At 58.6% G+C, this 21177-nt stretch overlaps 1 long non-coding RNA gene across 1 annotated transcript; it reads left to right on the plus strand.

Annotated features, from left to right (window-relative positions):
- The first annotated feature begins 7740 nt into the window (after positions 1–7740).
- On the plus strand, positions 7741–10370 carry LOC138063560 (uncharacterized). The gene is made up of 3 exons (XR_011137090.1): positions 7741–7794; positions 8459–8536; positions 10073–10370. It is a non-coding gene; the product is annotated as an uncharacterized lncRNA (long non-coding RNA).
- The last annotated feature ends 10807 nt before the right edge of the window (positions 10371–21177 follow it).

Here is a 21177-nt window from a genome sequence, read left to right on the forward strand (position 1 = left end):
TGTTGCCTGGAGGAGTAGGGGCGGGGGGCTGCTAAGGGCACTGGGGCGGGTTGTTGTGCGGTGGGCAAGCAGGCGGTGCTGGAAGTGGTGGTGGGTGGCAGGCAGCAGGAGGAGGGAGCGGCAGTGTCGGCGGGGGCATGGGTGCCATGGTGGGAGGAGGCAGGCGGGAGCGAGGCTGGTGTATGGGTGTGTGGGGAAAGGAGGGCGAGTGGGTTGCGGGGAGGTGGGCCCGATGGGTGGGCCAGGGGCGGCAGTGGCGGTGGCAGCGCCAGGTGCCTGGCACCTGCGAGAGTGCTCGGCACCGAGGGGAAGACACTGCTTGTGGTGGGAAGGTGCAGGGCAAAAGCTGCCAAGTTGGTGTGGAGCGAAGGGAAGAGAGAGAGGCTGTAGTTGGCGTGGGAGCAGAGGGGTGGGCTGGCTGTGGTGCGTGCTCCCTTGTGGGCCCTTGCGAAGGGAGCGAGGTGAGGTGGGAGGCTGCTGAGCAGAGGGGCGCTGTTGCTGCTTGGCACCACGTTGGCCAGGAGTAGGGCTGGCGTGCTGTCTTGCGCTGCAAAGGCCTCCTTTGCTTTGTCAGGCTGTGGAGAGGGCCAGCACGGCCGCCTCGGAGCCCGGGAGACAGCAGGAGGCGGCGAGCAGCAGCGGCGGCATCGGTGCTCAGGTATGAGCTAAGGAGCGATCTGAGGCGCGAGAGGTTGTGAGGAAGGGCTTTGTTGGGGCTCTGTTGGTGGGCAGAGGTGGTGGTCTGCTGGGGGAGGACGGTGTGAAGTTGAGCTGCTGCCCCCGAAAATGCTCCTGAGCCCAGCAGCCCTGGCGTGGGCAGAGAAGGAGCCCATGTTTGCTTCTCTCCCGGCTCCACCAAGCAGGCCCATGATTCCCCCGCTTGGCCACTGGCTCCCCGAGACGGCAGCTTGGCCGCAGGCTTGGGGCAGGCGTGTGGTGCATGCAGGCCTTCCTGAAAGGAGCAGCTGCCTTTGCAGCTGGGGCCTGGCCGTGCAGCTGGGGCCCCCATTAGGCACTCTGGGGAAAGGTGGTGCCAAGGCAGTGTGCCAGCGTGCTCTTCAGCCCGCGTGCTGCCAGGCAGCTGCCCTGTGATGCAGGGAGCCTCCCAGCCAAGGCATCTGTTGTCCTTGTAAGGCTTTGCGGGGGGCTACTTGGGAGCAGGCAGGTGGCAGAGGCCCGAGGCGAGGGCCAAGCAGGGCAGTGGGTGGGAGCCCTTTGTGGTGGGAGTCAGGGCAAAGGAGTCGGGGCTCTCGGGCTCTTGGCTTGTGACTCTTGCCTGAAGGATTTGCGTGCCTTGAGGCCTGTTGTGCATGGGAGCTGCGTGCCAATGTCGCCCAAAGGGCTGCAGAAGGCTCCTTCTGAGTGCCTGTGCCGCCAATTTCTTCTCTTGTAGAGCTTGGAAACTGTCACACCACCGGTCCCAGTCTCCGCACCCAGCAGCAAGGACGTAAGTGCCACTCCTAAGCCCCATATGCTCACCCGGGTGCTGCTGTCTTTGCACACGGAGCTTGTCCAGGGTGTGCCCATGGGTTGCTCGGTGCAGGATTTCTAGGCCCACAGAAAAAAGAGGCCGGCCTGTGGAAAAGAGGGTGAAAAGTGCAGGCTGTGGGCCCCTGGTGTGCGTGTGAGAGGGCGGGCAGGAGGCAAGAGTAGAGATGGCAGTGGGCGAGTGCTGCATGGGCGTGGGGAAGGGCTGTGTTTGGGGGTGAAGTGGCGAGGCTGTTGGTGCTGTGGGGACTCAGCCGTTTGGAGGGTGAGGCTGGGAGGGTGGAGGTGGGAGTAGGGTCGTGTTGTGGTGGGTGGCGGCAAGTGGGCGAGGAGGAGTTGGTGGTGGGCGGGTGGGAGTGTTGGAGCGGGTAGGGGAAGAGGAGGTTTGCTGTCAGGTGGTGGCAAAGGGTATGTGTGTGGGGAGAGGTGGGCATGGTGGTGAGCGTAGGAGGGCGGCTGTGTTGGGTGGCCGTGGTGGGACCCGTTGGCAGGAGGAGCATGAGGCGTAGGCAGGTAGGGAGGGGCCACGCATGCAGGCTGAGCAGCAAGTGCCCGTCCTGAGCGTCCATCCGCTGTGCGGGGCTGGTCGTGTGGCGGCGGTGGTGCTGGGGATGCAGGAGCACGTTGCTGTCGCTCTGCTGGTGATGCTCCATGACAATGTGTCCTTGGTGGCTTTGCAGGAGAAGCAAGCTGCGTGCATGGTGAGGGAGAAGGCGCGGCGAGTCCTGAGAAAGCAGCGCCTGGGAAGGCCTTCCGCGACCCCGGAGCCACGAGAGCTGGTGAGGGCTGGGGCCAGGGCGGCAGAGTGTGGTGGCAGCTGTGTGCCACTACTGTGGCAGGAAGTGGGAGCAGGGCCCCTCTCCTGTTGGATCGGAAGGAGAGGTGCAGAAGGCGGGCCCAGTGGGTGCTCCCAGCCCACCAGTGTGCTGGGGCTCGGAGCTAGTGTGTGCAGGGAACTGTAGAAGGCTGTGTGGGGGTGCTGGAGGCCCAGAAGGCTGTACGGTGGCCACAGCACCTTGAGGGCTGTGCTGCGGTAGTCGGAGGGGCTGGGAGAGGCAAGGCTGGGGCAGCAGCTGTAGGAGTTTGCCAGGTGGGGCAAGTGGTGGTGGTGGGGGTGCGGGAGGTCTTTGAGAGAGGAGGCTTTGAGTAGGCGTAGGGCAAATGTGGGCTGAGGCGCTGCTAGTGGAGTTGTGGAGGGAAGAGGCTGGGAGGTGAGAGCGGGGCTGCCTTGAGCGCAGCACCGCCAAGCCCCTCTTTGCCCCTCGGTGTGCTTGATGGCCAGGAGGGGTGTTGCCTGGAGGAGTAGGGGCGGGGGGCTGCTAAGGGCACTGGGGCACGTTGGTGTGTGGTGGGCAAGCAGGCGGTGCTGGAAGTGGTGGTGGGTGGCAGGCAGCAGGAGGAGGGAGCGGCAGTGTCGGCGGGGGCATGGGTGCCATGGTGGGAGGAGGCAGGCGGGAGCGAGGCTGGTGTATGGGTGTGTGGGGAAAGGAGGGCGAGTGGGTTGCGGGGAGGTGGGCCCGATGGGTGGGCCAGGGGCGGCAGTGGCGGTGGCAGCACCAGGTGCCTGGCACCTGCGAGAGTGCTCGGCACCGCGGGGAAGACACTTGCATGCGGTGGGAGGGTGCAGGGCAAAAGCTGCCAAGTTGGTGTGGAGCGAAGGGAAGAGAGAGAGGCTGTAGTTGGCATGGGAGCAGAGAGGTGGGCTGGCTGTGGTGCGGGCTCCCTTGTGGGCCCTTGCGAAGGGAGCGAGGTGAGGTGGGAGGCTGCTGAGCGGAGGGGCGCTGTTGCTGCTTGGCACCACGTTGGCCAGGAGTAGGGCTGGCATGCTGCGTTGGGCTGCAAAGGCCTCCTTTGCTTTGTCAGGCTGTGGAGAGGGCCAGCACAGCTGCCTCGGAGCCCGGGAGACAGCAGGAGGCGGCGAGCAGCAGCGGTGTCCTCGGTGCTCAGGTATGAGCTAAGGAGCGATCTGAGGCGCGAGAGGTTGTGAGGAAGGGCTTTGTTGGGGCTCTGTTGGTGGGCAGAGGTGGTGGTCTGCTGGGGGAGGACGGTGTGAGGTTGAGCTGCTGCCCCCGAAAATGCTCCTGAGCCCAGCAGCCCTGGCGTGGGCAGAGAAGGAGCCCATGTTTGCTTCTCTCCCGGCTCCACCAAGCAGGCCCATGATTCCCCCGCTTGGCCACTGGCTCCCCGAGACGGCAGCTTGGCCGCAGGCTTGGGGCAGGCGTGTGGTGCATGGAGGCCTTCCTGAAAGGAGCAGCTGCCTTTGCAGCTGGGGCCTGGCCGTGCAGCTGGGGCCCCCATTAGGCACTCTGGGGAAAGGTGGCGCAAAGGCAGTGTGCCAGCATGCTCTTCAGCCCCACGTGCTGCCAGGCAGCTGCCCTGTGATGCAGGGAGCCCCTCAGGCAAGGCATCTGTTGTGTTCGCAAGGCTTTGCAGGGGGGCTACTTGGGAGCAGGCAGGCGGCAGAGGCCCGAGGCCAGGGCCTAGCAGGGCCGTGGGTGGGAGCCCTTTGTGGTGGGAGTCAGGGCAAAGGAGTCGGGGCTCTTGGGCTCTTGGCTTGTGACTCTTGCCTGGAGGATTTGGGTGCCTGGAGGTGGGCAAGGCATGTTGTGCGTTGGAGCTGCCTGCCAAAGAGCCGCGGAAGGCTCCTTCTGAGTGCCTGTCCCACCAATTTCTTCTCTTGTAGAGCCTGGAGAGCATCCCACGTCCGGTCCCGGTCTCCGCACCCAGCAGCAAGGACGTAAGTGCCACTCCTAAGCCCCATATGCTCACCCGGGTGCTGCTGTCTTTGCACACGGAGCTTGTCCAGGGTGTGCCCACGGGTTGCTCGGTGCAGGATTTCTAGGCCCACAGAAAAAAGAGGCCGGCCTGTGGAAAAGAGGGTGAAAAGTGCAGGCTGTGGGCCCCTGGTGTGCGTGTGAGAGGGCGGGCAGGAGGCAAGAGTAGAGATGGCAGTGGGCGAGTGCTGCATGGGCGTGGGGAAGGGCTGTGTTTGGGGGTGAAGTGGCGAGGCCGTTGGTGATGCGGGGTGTGAGGCGTTTGGAGGGTGAGGCTGGGAGGGTGGAGGTGGGAGTAGGGTCGTGTTGTGGTGGGTGGCGGCAAGTGGGCGAGGAGGAGTTGGTGGTGGGCGGGTGGGAGTGTTGGAGCGGGTAGGGGAAGAGGAGGTTTGCTGTCAGGTGGTGGCAAAGGGTATGTGTGTGGGGAGAGGTGGGCATGGTGGTGAGTGTAGGAGGGCGGCCTTGTTGGGTGGCCATGGTGGGACCCGTTGTCAGGAGGAGCATGAGGCGTAGGCAGGTAGGGAGGGGCCACGCATGCAGGCTGATCAGCAAGTGCCCGTCCTGAGCATCCATCTGCTGTGCGGGGCTGGTCGTGTGGCGGCAGTGATGCTGGGGATGCAGGAGCACGTTGCTGTCGCTCTGCTGCTAATGCTCCATGACAATGTGTCCTTGGTGGCTTTGCAGGCTGCACAGAAGAAAGCTGTAGGCATGGCGAGGGAGAAAGCGCAGCGGCTGCTGAGAAAGCAGCGCCTGGGAAGGCCTTCCACGACACCGGAGCCAGCAGAGCTGGTGAGGGCTGGGGCCAGGGCAGGGCAGAGTGTGGTGGCAGCTGTGTGCCCCTGCTGTGGCAGGAGGTGGGAGCAGGGCCCCTTTGCTGTGGGGTGTGAAGGAGAGGTGCAGAAGGCGGGCCCAGTGGGTGCCAGCACATTGGCAGCGTGCTGGGGCTCGGAGCTAGTGTGTGCAGGGAGCTGTAGAAGGCCGTGTGGGGGTGCTGGAGGCCCAGAAGGCTGTGCGGTGGCCACAGCACCTTGAGGGCTGTGCCGGGGCAGTGGGAGGGTCTGGGAGAGGCAAGGCTGGGGCAGCGGCTGTAGGAGTTTGCCAGGTGGGGCAAGTGGTGGTGGTGGGGGTGCGGGAGGTCTTTGAGAGAGGAGGCTTTGAGTAGGCGTAGGGCAAATGTGGGCTGAGGTGTTGCTAGTGGAGTTGTGGAGGGAAGAGGCTGGGAGGTGAGAGCGGGGCTGCCTTGAGCGCAGCACCACCGATGGCCCCTTTTTCCCTGGAAGCACTTGATGGCCAGGAGGGGTGTTGCCTGGAGGAGTAGGGGCAGGAGGCTGCTAAGGGCACTGGGGCACGTTGGTGTGCGGTGGGCAAGCGGGCGGTGCTGGAAGTGGTGGTGGGTGGCAGGCAGCAGGAGGAGGGAGCGGCAGTGTCGGCGGGGGCATGGGTGCCATGGTGGGAGGAGGCAGGCGGGAGCGAGGCTGGTGTATGGGTGTGTGGGGAAAGGAGGGCGAGTGGGTTGCGGGGAGGTGGGCCCGATGGGTGGGCCAGGGGCGGCAGTGGCGGTGGCAGCGCCAGGTGCCTGGCACCTGCGAGGGCGCTCGGCACCGCGGGGAAGACACTGCTTGTGGTGGGAGGGTGCAGGGCAAAAGCTGCCAAGTTGGTGTGGAGGGAAGGGAAGAGAGAGAGGCTGTAGTTGGCGTGGGAGCAGAGAGGTGGGCTGGCTGTGGTGCGTGGTCCCTTGTGGGCCCCTTGGAAAGGGAGTGAGGCGAGGTGGGAGGCTGCTGGGCAGAGGGGCGCTGTTGCTGCTTGGCACCACGTGGGCCAGGAGTAGGGCTGGCGTGCTGTCTTGCGCTGCAAAGGCCTCCTTTGCTTTGTCAGGCTGTGGAGAGGGCCAGCACGGCCGCCTCGGACCCGCCTAGAGAGCAGGAGGCGGCGAGCAGCAGTGGCGTCCTCGGTGCTCAGGTATGAGCTAAGGAGGGAGCTGAGGCGCGAGAGGTTGTGAGGAAGGGCTTTGTTGGGGCTCTGTTGGTGGGCAGAGGTGGTGGTCTGCTGGGGGAGGACGGTGTGAGGTTGAGCTGCTGCCCCTGAAAATGCTCCTGAGCAGAGCGGCCCTGGTGTGGGCAGAGAAGGAGCCCATGTTTGCTTCTCTCCCGGCTCCACCAGGCAGACCCATGATTCCCCCGCTTGGCCACTGGCTCGCCGAGACGGCAGCTTGGCCGCAGGCTTGGGGCAGGCGTGTGGTGCATGAAGGCCTTCCTGAAAGGAGCAGCTGCCTTTGCAGCTGGGGCCTGGCCGTGCAGCTGGGGCCCCCATTAGGCACTCTGGGGAAAGGTGGTGCCAAGGCTGTGCGCCAGCATGGTCTCCAGCCCCGCGTGCTGCCAGCCAGCTGCCCTGTGATGCAGGGAGCCCCTCAGGCAAGGCATCTGTTGTGCTCGCAAGGCTTTGCAGGGGGGCTACTTGGGAGCAGGCAGGCGGCAGAGGCCCGAGGTGAGGGCCTAGCAGGGCGGTGGGTGGGAGCCCTTTGTGGTGGGAGTCAGGGCAAAGGGGTCGGGGCTCTTGGGCTCTTGGCTTGTGACTCTTGCCTGAAGGATTTGGGTGCCTTGAGGTGGGCTAGGCATGTTGTGCGTGGCAGCTGCATGCCAAAGGGCCAAAGAAGGCTCCTTTTGAGCGCCTGTCCCACCAATGTCTTCTCTTGTAGAGCCTGGAAAGTGTCCCACATTTGGTCCCGGTCTCCGCACCCAGCAGCAAGGACGTAAGTGCCATTCCTAACCCCCACATGCTCAGCCGTGTGCTGGTCTGTGTGCACACGGAGCTTGTGCAGGTTGTGACCATGGGTTCCTCGGTGCAGGTTTTCCAGGCACACAGGAAAAATGGGCCGGCCTGTGGAAAAGGCATGCAGCCTGAGCAGCAAGCGCCTGTCCCGAAGGTGTGGCACTTCCTGTGTGGGGCTTGTCATGTGCCCACAGTGGTGCTGAGGATGCAGCAGCCCCTTGCCCTCGATCTGCTGGTGATGCTCGGTGACAATGTGCCCTTGGTGCTTTGGCAGGTGGCGCAGAAGCAAGCTGGGTGCGTGGCCAGGGAGAAAGCACGGAGGGTCCTGAAAAAGCAGCGCCCGGGAAGGCCTTCTGCCCGGGAGAGAGCAGAGCTGGTGAGGGCTTGGGCCAGGGCGGCAGAGTGTGGTGGCAGCTGCGTGCCACTGCTGTGGCAGGAAGTGGGAGCAGGGCCCCTTTGCTGTGGATCTGAAGGAGAGGTGGCCAAGCTGGGTGCAGAGGGTGCCAGCACATTGGCAGCGTGCTGGAGCTTGGAGCTAGTGTGTGCAGGGACATGTAGAAGTCTGTGTGGGGGTGTTGGAGGCCCATAAGGCTGTGCGGTTGCCACAGCAGCTTGACAGCTGGTGATTCTCCCTGATAATTTGGCCTTCCTCTCTTTGCAGGCAGTGCACAGACAACCTGCCAGTACAGCCATGAGGACGCCATGGAGGCTTCCTAGGCACAAGCAGCGTAGATGGCCGTTTGCAGAGGAGGATACAGAGCCGGTGAGGCCTCAGGCAGGGCAGCACAGCATGCTGGCAGCTCTGCCGCACTCCTGGCCCAGGAAATGGCACCAGGGCCTCTTTCCTGGTGGAGCTGAACAAGGGGCGCCCAAATCAAGGCACAGTGGGTCCCACAATGCTTCCAGCCTGATGGGACTCAGAGCTAGTGCTTGCACCGACATCTAGGAGCCTGTGTCAGGGTGTTGGAGGCACAGAAGGCTCTGCGGGACTCACAGCACCTTAACAGTAGCCCAGTCAGTGAGATGTGATGGGCAGGGATGGCAAAGTGCCTGTGCATTTCCCAGGAAAGATGCTGTGCACTGCTCCTGGTCAGGGTCAGGGAGGTCTTTCCGGAAGGAGCCTCTGAGTATCTGTAGGCCAAATCTGGGCTTAGGCCTTTTTAGACCTTGCTAACCAAGAGACAGGACAAGGCAGAGCATGGCTCAGTATGCAGCATGTTCCGCTGGATGCCTGCAGTTCTGGAAGCAACAGACTGGGAGCTGAGAAAGAGGTTCCCTTCAACCCAACACGATTGCGATTGTTGATGCGATTGATCCCCAGAGTCTTGCATGGAGGAGTAGGCCGGGCAGGGGGGATCCTCACCCCTTCTCCAGGACTAGGGCTGGCTTCATCCCTTGCCCTGCAAATAATTCCTTTTCTTTTTCAGGCTCAGAAGAGGGCCAGGAGAGCCCTGTCGGACGCCCACACAGAGTAGGACACAGCAAGCAGTGGCATCGGTGCTCAGGTACCAGCTAAGCACACAGCTGAGACCACAGACGTTGGCGGGAAGGGCTTTGTCAGGGCTCTGCTCATGGGCATAGGTGGTGGGCTCCAGGGGGAGCACAGTGTGAGGTTGAGGGTTGAGCTCCTGCCCCCGAAAATGCTCATCAGAGCAGCCATGGCATGGGAAGAGGAGGAGACCATCTTTGCTTCTCTCACAGCCCCACCAACCAGACCCATCCTTCCTCCACTTCCCCACCGCCTCACGGAGATGCCCCCTTCACCTAAGGCTTGGGGCAGGCGTGTGCTGCATGCAGCCCTTCCCAAAAGGAGCGCCTGCCTTTTCAGCTGGGGCCCCACGACACTCTGGGAAAAGGCTGGGCCACAAAGGCTGTGCGCCAGCGTGGTCTTCAGCCCCGCGTGCCAGCCAGCTCACATCTGAGGTGGGGAACCCCACAGCCAAGGCATCTGTTGCCCTTGTAGGCTTTTGCAGCCTCCCTCCTTTGGGCTCCCTTTGGGGCAATGGGCTACTGCCCTGAAGTAGGAGAAAAAAGGAGAAAACTGAGAGGTCACTACCTGACCAAGGAAGCCAAGAAGGTGAGAGCCTGCATATTGCAGCCATCAAGTGTACACAGGGCTGTGAGAGCTTCCCAGACACTCCTGTCCCTTTCCCGAGCCTGTCAATCCCCTACACTGCTCACAGGACAGGGATGGACCAGGGTTGGCAGTTACCGGCGACACAGGTCCCCTGGTAAGCAAGCACTGTGAGGGCAGGGACTAGCCCCTATGCAGCCTGCAGTGAGACAGGCCCAGCACTGGCACACTCCAGGTTGCTCCTTCTCCAAAGGGCCATGTCACATAGAAGCCTGGCTGTGCTCGCCCAGCTCCTGGCACCAAGGCTGTGCTGCTGCCTGCGTGGTGGCAGTGGGCCTCAGAGGGACATGGGGGGATCACGCTAGGCTCCTTCCCCAGTGCTGAGCCCAGCACTTGTGACGCACCTGGCGCTGATTTGTTTCTGCTGTAATTGTGAATACACTTCATGTACCTGCTTCCCAGCTAGCCTAAACACAGTATTTGTTCCAAAGCTACATTGCAACAGGAAAATATTACATCTCAGCTTGCTATTTCTCAGATCAGGTGACAGCAATCTGCTCAGGTTGGGAGTCTATCTCCTGAATGCATCTACTTTGTGCAGATCACTTAACCTTATCTTTCTTGGACTGAAGACACACATTCAGACAAATGCGTGCATGCATGTTTAAATGCATCTTTTCCATTATGATATGAAAGATTAAAAAGAGCCGGCTGGGGATGGGATTACCAATGGCAACCTGAGCATCTTGATTAGAAGAGGCAGGGCTGTGTAAAAGACAGAAAACCCTTTGCTAGGGTTTGTCAGGGTGCTGGGTTTTGGTAAGAGATACACAGTGACCAGGCTGCTGCAGAAAATTTTTACTACAGTGAGGTGGAAGGAGATGGCTGAGAAAGCCTTCTGTCTTTCTGTGGCAGAAGGGGTTCCCAATCTCATGAATAGCATACTAACACACCCTATCCCTGGCAGGATTGAAAGGACCAGGAATGCTGCTCCGCAGTCACCAGCACAAAAACGTGGATATTCCCAAGGAGAATCATCATGCAGATAACTAGAACCAGCAGGAAGAGGAAGGCCTGAAATTCTGGGACATCAGTGCACCCTGGAAGGCTACATTTCATAACAGACGTCCCACTGTCCCACACATATTACATGGGATAGCACTAGATCGCCACTGGAAAAGGACATTCATGAAGTTCATTTGAAACACATTAGCATAACTTTGTTAGGCTTAAACATGAGAAACAAATGAAACCAGATTACATCACGTGCTCATTAAAAACTTTGTACTTCACAACACTCTTAAGTTCTCCTACTAGCCACCCTGCAGATTAGAGGCAATGACAAGCTCACTGTGGTTCCCACACTCTTACAAGCTCCCAGGGGAAAGTCACACAGTGTGAAGTGAAATCACGGGAATAAAGTGTCTTGGAGGTTTAACGGGGCTTGCTGAGGGCTGTTAGAGATAGAGCTGGTGCCGGAAATCCATGTCCCTCCCCAGGCACTGATTAGACCAAAGCATCACAGGCATCGCTTGCAGGAAGATGAAAGGGACAAACGGCTCTGCCCTCAAGTAGCACCTTTGATATGTGGCGGCTCTTCCATTAATGACACACACAGACACACACAGCTTTAATGGTTTGCTTCAGTGCAGTCGACACATCCCTGCTGCCCCAGCCCTGCGTAACTCTCCCCACGTCATCCTCCATCCTCAAGCACTGCCTCGCAGTGCTGACATACATATTCCTCAGGCCTAGCCTGCAGGACCCCTGAAACCTGACCCCATTTGTTGGGACCCAACATCTTCACCAGAAACCCCATGTGAGAGCAAAAAACTGATCCCCAGCCCCCAAGTCCCACTGTTTCAGTGGTGCCTCTTCAGCATAAATCACAAGCAACACTACACAACTCCTGCTCCCCTTATCCCTGAACGGAAGCAGGTTCACCACCTGCTGCAACAGCTAGATAACAGGTTGGACATCCTAGGAAATGTAAAATGGCACTCGATAGCTGCTGAAGCAATGGAAGGCTGGTCTCTGGAATTACTCCCCACTCCTCTGAACTGAGTACATTTCCAGGTGAGATTAACTACCCAGCTCACAGGGAGGTACCTCCGCACCAGCACCCACAGTTAGGTGTCCAGTTCTCTGCACTGAATCTCCTCCTAGGCATCTTCCTCGGGATGAATTGCATCCCACTGGAAAACCAACTTATTCTCTTCGGTGATGGCAAGGGTACACCAACCTGTGGCTCTCTGCACTTCAAACACCTCAGTTTAGCCAAGGCAGAGCCTCTTCCTGGGGTCTTCATTTTTCCAAGGACACAGAACACCTTTTCTGCCCAAAACCTCCACCTCGCTGCCAAAAAAAAAAAAAAAAGAAGAAAAAAAGAAACAAGATTTTAGAGCTGGAGAAAATGCTTTGCTGTGAGGGCTTCAGATTCTGCCACAGACACATGAACTTCCTCCCACAGAGCCACCTCCCCAGCTAGCAGGCAAGGGCAGGGACATGGTGGAGTAAGGAAATGTAGCTTGTGAGCTGTACGGTAGGAGCTGAGAGAAGGGCTCAGATACCCGTGTCCTGTTTAATAGACTATAGTCACAAAACCATCAAGGAGACATTTTACCCTGAAGAACTTCAAAACATGAGCCCTGAAGACAGCAGAATCTACAAAATTGAGAAGATCATTCCTGTAAAGGAAGAAAGAAACAGCTGCTGGTAAAGTGGCACGGCTGGTCCAGCAATTTATCAGTTGCCCAAAAGCCTCCCAAGTCTGCACGTCTAGCTTTTGGGCTTGGAGCTGGGGGAAATAAAAGGAGAGAGGACAGTGTTTTTTACATCATACTGCCCAGCAATGACAGCCCCAGGATTTGCCACCAAACACAACTCAGACTTTGTCGTAGAGCAGGTGAGGCCCCCGGAGCACTCAGGCGAGTGAGACCTGGGGCTGGCAGAAGTACAATACCTGCACAGATGGTAAAAACATCAAAGGGAAGCTACCTTTGAAACTGTGCTGCTGGGTATGACATGGCACTATCCTTCGCAGAGAGGCTGTTCACCACTCCTCTCCAGCTTGATGGAAAGTAGGAACAATCTTCTTAGCTCCCACAGCAAAGCTCCAACCATTGACTTCCCAGCCATAGTCCTGGTCTATGATTAAGAAAACAAAGCTTAAAACAGACAACAGTCTTCAAAGCTTGCGTACAGCCAGGGGCCTAGTGCAGGGGAATTAGCTGCCTGATTCAGAGATTAGGTCTCAGCTCAGACCTCAGCTTAGATTAAGCTCACACCTAAGCTTTAGACGCTCTGACAACTGCAATTAGGTGGAACATATTCACCTTTGTAGCTCTGAATTCCTATTTCCTTCTTTCTGGGGGCATCAGGACCTTCATATCCCACACCCACCTACTTGATCCTTCCAGTCTTTTCGAAGGCAGCCACTTCTGGCTTTTTCCCCGAATGCCACACAACTGACGCGTGAGAGAACACTGAGTTACCTGCCAAGGCTTACACTGTGCAGCAGGCAGGAGCCAGAGGCAGGACCTGCCAGGCACTTTTGGAGTTGCAGTATTGTTCCTCAAGTGTCCCGTATGAGCAGAGAGCAGTGTGACTCTCCAATAAGCGCATGGAACTACAAGGAGATCACACTCCCTATGATGCACTGAGGAGGAGTACTAAACTGTCTCTCCTGTGTGGGCAACGCGCAGTATGTTAACCACACTTGGAACCAGAACAAGATGATGCCCAGGATGAGAGGGGAGCTGCTGCATTTCTGAGCAAGAACGGAACAATTTGGCCCAAGCTTTTGGCTTTGCAAAACTGAGTTCTTACCTATTTCTTTGCTCTATCCAAGCACTGCGTGGTCACCCCTAGGAGAACAGACTTCAGCCTACACCTCAGAAAGTCACTGGCACACCAAAGGCTCTCTCATTCACTTGTAACATGCAGCTTCACTTTCACAAAAACCTTACAAAGCCACTTCAGCCAAGAACTAGCCAACAGGGTTTTGGGGTTTGTTGTCATTCTTTCCAGAAGGAGCTTGCTTAATTCCATAGATCCTGACAGAAGCTTGTTAGAGAAGAGAACTGTAGCTGATTTAGCTTCAGCTTAGCCCAAGTCTGACTCTTGCTTAGTATTAGTGCCTGAAGTAGATGAAGCCGGCAGGCCTCAAGGCCCAACTGTCAGTGAACTCCAGAAACATTGCTGATGATGTGACTTTGCCCACCAGGTAACTGCAAAACAGATTACAGTCAGCTAATACAAATACAAAACTAGCTAGTGAGGATACAAAGTAGAATGCAGGGGACAAGATGGGATGCACCTGGGTTGTGGTTGACCTTCCAGAAGGGAAGGCACTGTGGGAAACAAGGACATGGCAGCCAGCCTGGGATAAAGGCCTAGATCAGACAGAAGGAGAGAGACACCAGTCAGAAGGAGAGAGACACCAGTCAGAAGGAGAGAGACACCAGTCAGAAGGAGAGAGACAACTGACTCAGTAAAGACGACTGGAGGAGACCTTCCCTGGCAGGCAGGGAAATAAAACTGTAAAGGGTATAATTACCCCAGAATTTCTTTGTTCGGGGTCCCTTCCCAGAGGCACCCAGCTCGAGCTGTCACTATGCTGTACTGTCATTTACATGAATCATTCATTTTGCTGCTATACGTGTGTGAGACTCTGCTCCTTGGAAACCTCGGGTCAAACTGTTCCCATAACAAGCTATATTAGCAAAAAAGCTCCAGCTGATTTAGACATCCTCAACCAAAAGACTGGAGACTTTCAGCTGAAATGTTCTCGCTGCTGCCCATGGGCAGAGGCACACAACCAGAGAACACCACCTGGAGTCCAGGTCACTCTGCTGACATGGGACCTCAACCACTGGCAGGAGAAATAGTGTATCCTGTCACAGTCACTCAGCACAGACAACATCATGAATGAAAAGCCTCACCATTTCAGTAACAATGACTTAGGAGAAGAACCAGAGTTTTCCTCGGGACACAACACCCAAAAACAATAAGGCATACTAATTCCTTGGAAAACGTACAACTCCTGATGTTCTCTCCCTTGCCTCAGTCTGCCCAGGGTCCTCCACCCGTGCCTCGATGCTGAGGAAAGAACAGGCAGAACAGGGCTGGGCAGCCACACACACGTCTCGCACAGACCGACTTCCCTGCGCAGCGCCCAGACTCCCAACGCTACACGTCAGGTCCTGAGTTCTCCCCTCCCAGCACCTCGCCGATCATCTCCCCCACACACATGGCAGAGTCTCTCCAGCAGCACCTCCTGCCACTACGGCAGCATCTCAGCAACACCCCACACACCTCAACCAGGCAGCAGACTGCTCACACACAGCTGTGACTCCCACCACTGCGACTTTGGCCTCTTTCTCACATGCCTCCCACTAACACCCCCTTCTCGCACCCAACGTTTCTGGCTGTTACCAGCAACAACATACCACCCCGGCCTAGACGTAAAGCCTGCCTCCTTCCTCAAGGAAACAAAGAGACTAAAGAGTACTAAGCCATCTAAGGTCAGAAGCAAACACACAAATCACTACCTTCTGGAAGCTCCAGAAAAAGACAAGCCCACACAGGTCACGGAATAAAAGACAGAAAAGCAACTCACAGGCACCCACTTAAATAACATCCGGCTAAAGCAACGCTCAGGAACTAGGTCTCACAACCAACTCTCAGCTGCACAGAAGACAACAGTCAGGGGACAGAGTTTGTCAGCTGGTACAAAGAGGGAGTCTGGCAAATACTCCTGCTTCAGGAACAGAAACTGAAGGTGGTTTCTAAGGTTCCTTCCTAGTCTTTTCGAAAGTAATTAGAAAACACTGGAAGGATTCTTCAGTCTTTCTTCAACCAAATCCCTTCTTCTCAACTCTCATCCTCCCACCAAGCTAGTACCACCGCTATTGGACCATCTCCCCTTTTGTGTCAGGTACACCCAAACTTCCTACAACAGAAATGATATCCTTCACAGAGCACACGATGTTTGCTCGCAATATACGACCAAAATCAAGCACAAAATATTGGGAGGGGGGGAGATGGCAAATGCAAATCTATTCCTGTAAAAAAGCATTCTCATTCAGTACTTGCTCATATTTCAGAAGGTAAAACTCAAGAAGGCAAAACATCTCTGTCCTCCAGGTCAACCTTTAGCACAACGTTAGTTTCAGTGGAGCCGTCTTCAGGCACAACTTGCCAGCAGCAGCCTTCCAGCAGACACAAAGTACAACTCAACCTTCCCAATGTGACCTTCAGGGATAACTACCGCTTAAATACCTGGCTACAGTAACAACACCTGCTCTTGAACAGAAGCACATCCTGCTCCAGGTTCAGGAGAGCACTCACCATCTGCAAGAGTGCTCTCCTGTCCTTTCTCAAACCCAAATGCAGCTATGCTTAGATGCTTCCATCTCCAACAGCAACACCCACCTCGATGAGAGGGTGACGCTCTGCCTTTACAACTGGGGTTTCGCCAAGGGCCTGGGAGAAAGCAATAAGGACAGCGGTGTCGAGGAATACTGGAAACACACGGGAAACCCGGGCCCTGACCCGTGAGTCCCCTGACAACGCTCCCCCCGCCAGGCCGCGCTCCCGGCCTGCTCCTCGGCCCGGCGAGGACAGCGCCCGCTCGGGGCCGCCCCTTCCCTTTCCCCCTCACACCCGCCGCAAGAACGGCAGCTCCCACACGAGGTGTCTCGCTCCACACACACTTCCCTCCGCCGAGGCCCTGCTCTGTCCCCAGCCCTCTGTCCCCGGCCCCGCACACGGCAGCTCCTCAGCCTCCAGCACCGGCAGCTGCAGCACCCCCAGCCCCGCCCCCCACTCCGGAAGTGACGCCTCCAGCCCCAAAGTCCCGCCCACCCCGCGCTCCCCCATTGGCTCCTGGCTGGTGGGGCGGGGCCTCCTGGGGTGGGACGGGAGAGGCAGGGGGTGGCAGTGCGCATGCTCTGCAAGGGAGCTGAGGGGCTGGGAAGGGAGGGGAGCTGAGTGCGGGGCCCTGAAAGGAGGGGTGGGGTGGGGCCTGAGGGGGCGGGGTCAGATCGGAGCATGCGTGCTGGTGCAGAGGAGGGGTGGAGGGGTGGGCGGGGCCTGCGGGCAGGGCGGGGCCGAGAGGCGGGTGGTGCCGCGCGGGGCAGCGTCTGGCGGGGCCGGGGTCGCCCGGAGCCTGGAGCCGGAGCGGCGGGAGCTGCCGCGCCGGGGCCGAGGGCCGCGGGCCGGGGCCGGGGCTGGGGAGAGCGAGCAGCGGGGGGCGGGCGCGGGGGCAGCCGGAGCCCGGCCCGGCCCGGCTGTCTGCCAGCAGCTGCTGGGGAAGGCCCGGCCCGGCCGGGGCCCCTGCGGCCCGGGAGCCGCCCGCGTCGGCGCCCCTTCTGCCGGCGGCCCCTTCTGCCTCGGCCCCAGCCCGGCGGCGGGAGCTGAAAGCCGCGAGCGAGGGAAGCTCCTTCCCTCCAGGGCCGGCCCTGCCTGGAGCTGCCTGCGGAGAAGCCCCGGGGGAAGTGCGCTGGGGGCAGCGGAGCCGGGAGCAGCCCTGCCCCACGCAGCCCCTCTGCCCTGCCGGGGCCGCTCCTTCCCCGGAGCTTCCCCAGCCCGCGTCCGGCCGTTTGTGGTGATCCCTGGCTGTCGCCTGGCGAAGGCTGGGTGGTGCTTGGTGTCTGCTGGGAGACCGATGCTGGGGAGCTGGGACTGACGGGTCAGCACGAAATGTGTCTCCGGCTGAGAGCTAGACGGGAGGACGCAGGCGTTTCGTGCCGCCTTGAGTTTGACCTTCCGAAATAGCAGCTTGTGCTGACTGAGAATGTATTTTTATTGGGATGGGATTGCATTTAAAATCCCCCCTCCCCAATTTTTTCTGCTTGACTTTAGTACCCTATTGAGAGCCAATGTTCTGCGTGTGATAGGCAAGGTGCAGTTCAGGAGAAGAGCTTTGTTCTGGGGACGTTTTGTACATCTGACACAAGCAACGCTTGGGCCGCTGGCCAGCAGCCCGCTGGCACAAGAGCACCGTTTTGCAATGGTGCCGCTTCCCCGTGGAGCACGAGAGGGTCAGTGCAAGAGGGACTGGGGGCTTCAGCCAGTGCCCAGGGGGTGGCCTTTGCCCCGCCACAGTGATGCCCATGACAAGCTTCCAGCAGGTGCAGCCATGCAGGTCTGAGCGTGCACTGATGCAAGAGGAAGAAATCTGTCCTGAGGATTCAGGTTTTAAGTCTACATTTTGGATACTGTAATTCATATTGCATTCATGTACCCTGATAGCAGTTTGTTCATGACTCTCCCTTCCCTCATGTGTGTTGCTTCGAACTGAAAGCGCACAAGTGATGATTTCTCTTGTTTTACTCTCCTTGTAGTTCACTCCCTGTAAAGCTTGATGGGAAAAGTGTTTCTGAAAAGTGGCAGCGGGCTAAGATAAGAAGGGAAGCACAATAAAGCTACCTGCCTTGCTCTGTGCTGGTCCTGGAAGTTGTCTGCTGCAGGCTAGGGTGTGTGTGTTGTGTGTGTGTATGTGTCTGTTGCAGGGGGAAGTGTTTAAAAGGAGCAGAAGGCAGGTATTTAAAACTAGGGAACCCTGTTAAAAATCCATATGCTATACTTTCCTGTAATGGGAAAAAGCAGGAAATTGAGGGGCAGAACAGAAAAGAACCTTTTTTTTCTGAAAGGAAAGTCAATAGGTTGCCTATTAATTGCAATTAATTCATGGTATTAAGTCCATTCCCGCACCCTTCACGCTCCAGGGCTGACTTTCATTCTGAGTGTGCCGGGGGCCCGATGGGAAAGGGCAGAGTGAAGGGGCTTTGGGCTGGCTCTTGAGTGCAGCCCCAGGGCAGGGGGCTGGGGGTAGTAAAGGAGTGTGGGGAGAAACAGCTCCATGAACCTCTGCACTAGAGATGAGCTTTTTTGTCTCTTGTTATGGTGTCGGGTTAGGGGTAGGTGTCACATGGGGCTGAGGGGAGGTAAAGCCATGCTGCAGCAGTGCATGGTCTGTTGCCTACAGTCCTGCTCCTAGCCCATGCCAGTCCTTGCAGTTTTGTGGTGAGAGGGATTTCTAGCTGAAAAAAAGCCCCACGAGCAGGAAGAGAGAGGAGAGGGCAGCTCCCCATCTGGCCTGGGATTCCAGCAGCTGGAGGAGGTGCTGAAAGCCGAGCCCACAGCAAGGGACTGAGGCTGCGGGTTGTCTCACTTCATTTGGGAGGAGAGTGTTCCCATCTGCTGACCTGATGGTCAACCAGGTGGCTGAGCTGGTGAGGAAAGCCTTAAAGTGGGAGCAACTGCGGGGAGAGGGTGAGTCAAAAAAGAGGGAGGAAGTGCTGGCCTGGGCTGGCAAGAAAAAGGTGCAGGGAGATGTGGACAAGAGAAACCCCAGAGAGAAAGTAGTGGGAATGCAGGGAGCTCTGCCTAGGGATGGAGGATGGGCCTGTCGAGAGCTATGAGTGAGGATTAGCAGGCAGACCAAGAGGGGTGGCCTTGTAGTGGATGTGTGCTATGGACTGCCTGAAGAAGGGCAGCCTCTGCAAGGCCTGAGGAGTGTAGAGTTGAGGAGAAGAAAACTCTTCCTGCTACCTAGATAGCAGCTCTCAGCTAGGCTCAAAAGCTGAGACCAGAGGCATGGAGGCAATAGCATGGTGCTGTGTGTCCCCAGGGGGACCACCAAAGCACTGTGATGGGGTCCCCACGGCGGCCACCAGGGCTTTGTGATGGAGGTGGCATCATGGCCACAAGGCCATTGTGATGGGGCGGTCGCCATGGTGACCGTATCCCTACTGGGGCCAGAGCCCCCAGGGGTCCCCACTCTGAGGAGAGCAGCTCGACCAGGAGGGAGCAGCTCCCCCTTGGTGCCAGAGTAGCAGGTCCTCACGAGTGGATCCCAGACATGGACAAGGAGTGGCAGGCGAACGCCTGCTCCCAGTCCACGGACGGGCACCCAGGCACACAGGAGTGCAGGAGGAAGGTGAGTGGTGGGTCTGGAGGGAGAGGCAGGCAGCAGGGCTGGGACCTGCGTGCAGAGCACGAGGATGGTGGGGAAGGGGAGGTGGGGCAAGACAGCCAGGCATGAGCTCGCCCAGTGAGGGGGCATTTATTCGTGGCCCTGGAGATTTTCTCTCAGATAAAGCACACACCGACCTGGATACTCCAAGGCCCACAGGGAGCCCGTGAGCTCTGCACTGAGGGGCAGAGAGCAGCTGTGGGCTAAGTGCAGCTGGGCCATGCGTGCCCATGAGGTTCCCTTTGACATGGGGCTGGGGTTTCCTGTGCTTCAGGGGCTGCTCGTACCAACACAACCACCTCCATCATGTGCCCCCTTCTTCCCGCAGGTGGGCCAGCAGGAGCTGCACGCAGTGGTGCAGCGCAGCCGGACCCCGGCTTCGTCCCACCAAAGGGACAGGCTGCCTTCGCTCCCCGGCCCACAGAGCTCGTGGGCCTCTGAACGCGGCATCGTTGCAAAGGTACAGAGCTGAGCAGCGATGGTGGCAAAGCCTCTGCCTGACTCCCCGGAGGTGCCAAGAAGCGGGTGGGAAGTGCTGGGAGAGACCGGGAGGTCTCTGCCCCCAGCAGGCTGACTGCCTGCTCTGCACAGCAGTCTGCAAGGACATGCCTTGGGGTGTCCGAGAGAGCTGCCTTTGCCTGTCTCTTGCCCCACGGTGACAAACCCTCTCCCCACCCGGCCTTTGGGAGCAGAGCAGCAGCCGCCCACATGGGAGAGTGCAGCCATTGGCGAGGCCATCGGGGCCACAGGAAGTTTCCATGTGGGAAGGATGGAGGGCAGGGGGGAGGATGGCAGGAACTTAGCCTTTCTCATGGGCTTTGATTGCAGGTGGTGGAGGAGACTGCCAGGGACGTTCCCATTGTGGCACAAGCTCTGCATCCCTCCGCCGGCCTTGTAAGGAAGGCTCCTCTGGGGCACAGGGAGACAGCGCCTGGCAGGACTCGCGCAAGAGCAGGGCCACCACATCTGCCTGGCTTACCACCTCTCCCAACCAAGGCAGCTCGGCAGGCCCATGGAGGCCTGGAGACCTCTGCAGCTAAAACTGCAGGATCTACAAGGCAAGCCAAGCTGCCTGCTCTCGAAACATCCTGCAGGTCTTCTCCCCGAGGCAGGGCCAATGCCATGGACACCAAAGGGGTGGCCAGGAGAACCCTGGAGAGAGAGACCAAAGGATTAGAGAAGCTGGCAGTGAATTCCAGCACAGCTGCTGCCAGGGAACCCTTCCCACCTGGTAGTGCTGCTGGGAAGGCTGTGGACTCAGGGAAGAGCCTGGCAGAAGAAGAGCTAAAGCCATGCCCTCTTTCCTTGCCTCCCCTTCCAAAACGCAAGCAGGAAGCTCACGGTCCCACCCGGGCAATGCAAGAGCTCGTCCACTGCTTGCCTGAGCCCAGGCCTGGCTCTTGTGCATCAGCCCTGGGAAAAGCAAGGCTCTTGCTAGACAACAGTACCAGGACAACTCTTCCCCTGACAAGCCAGCAACTCTCCGGAAGCTCCTCCTTTGTCCCAGCAGCACAGGCCATTCCTGAAAGGGAGATGCGAAGCACGCCAGCATACAAGGAGCAGGATGAGCTGCTTTCTGCTCCCGGAGATGCCTGTGGGCAGGAGGTCAAGGCAGACTGTTCAGGCACGCTGGTGCAGAGGCAGGACTTGGTGCTAAGCAAGTCCTCAGTGTCCCAAGGTGCAGACCTGCAGCCTCGTGAACTGCAAGTGCCCCCTGCTGAGACGTGCCAGGGAGAAACAGCCTCTTCTGCCCCGGATGATGCCCTGCAGTGTGCGACAACAGCCACAGGTGTTTCAGAGGAAGCTGGACTCCCCATGCCCTGCTGTGCAGAGGTGTCAGCTGGCTTTGAAGAAGACATCCCTGCCATCTCCCACAGTGACATGGCCCCACCATCGCCTTCCGTGCCTGAGCCTGCCAACCTTGTGCAGAACATCCTTGGAGGAGTTGGCCTGGAAATGATGGCTGAGAGCCAGGACCCTGCCCCACAGGGCCCTGCCCGCCTGCTGGGGCTGTGCAGGGTGCAGGCCTGGGGCTGGAGTCTGCTGCCTTGAGCCGTCCTGATGACATGAGCCCTGGACCTGGCCGGCAT

Source organism: Struthio camelus, chromosome 32 (genome assembly GCF_040807025.1).
Source record: "Struthio camelus isolate bStrCam1 chromosome 32, bStrCam1.hap1, whole genome shotgun sequence".
NCBI lineage: Eukaryota > Metazoa > Chordata > Aves > Struthioniformes > Struthionidae > Struthio > Struthio camelus.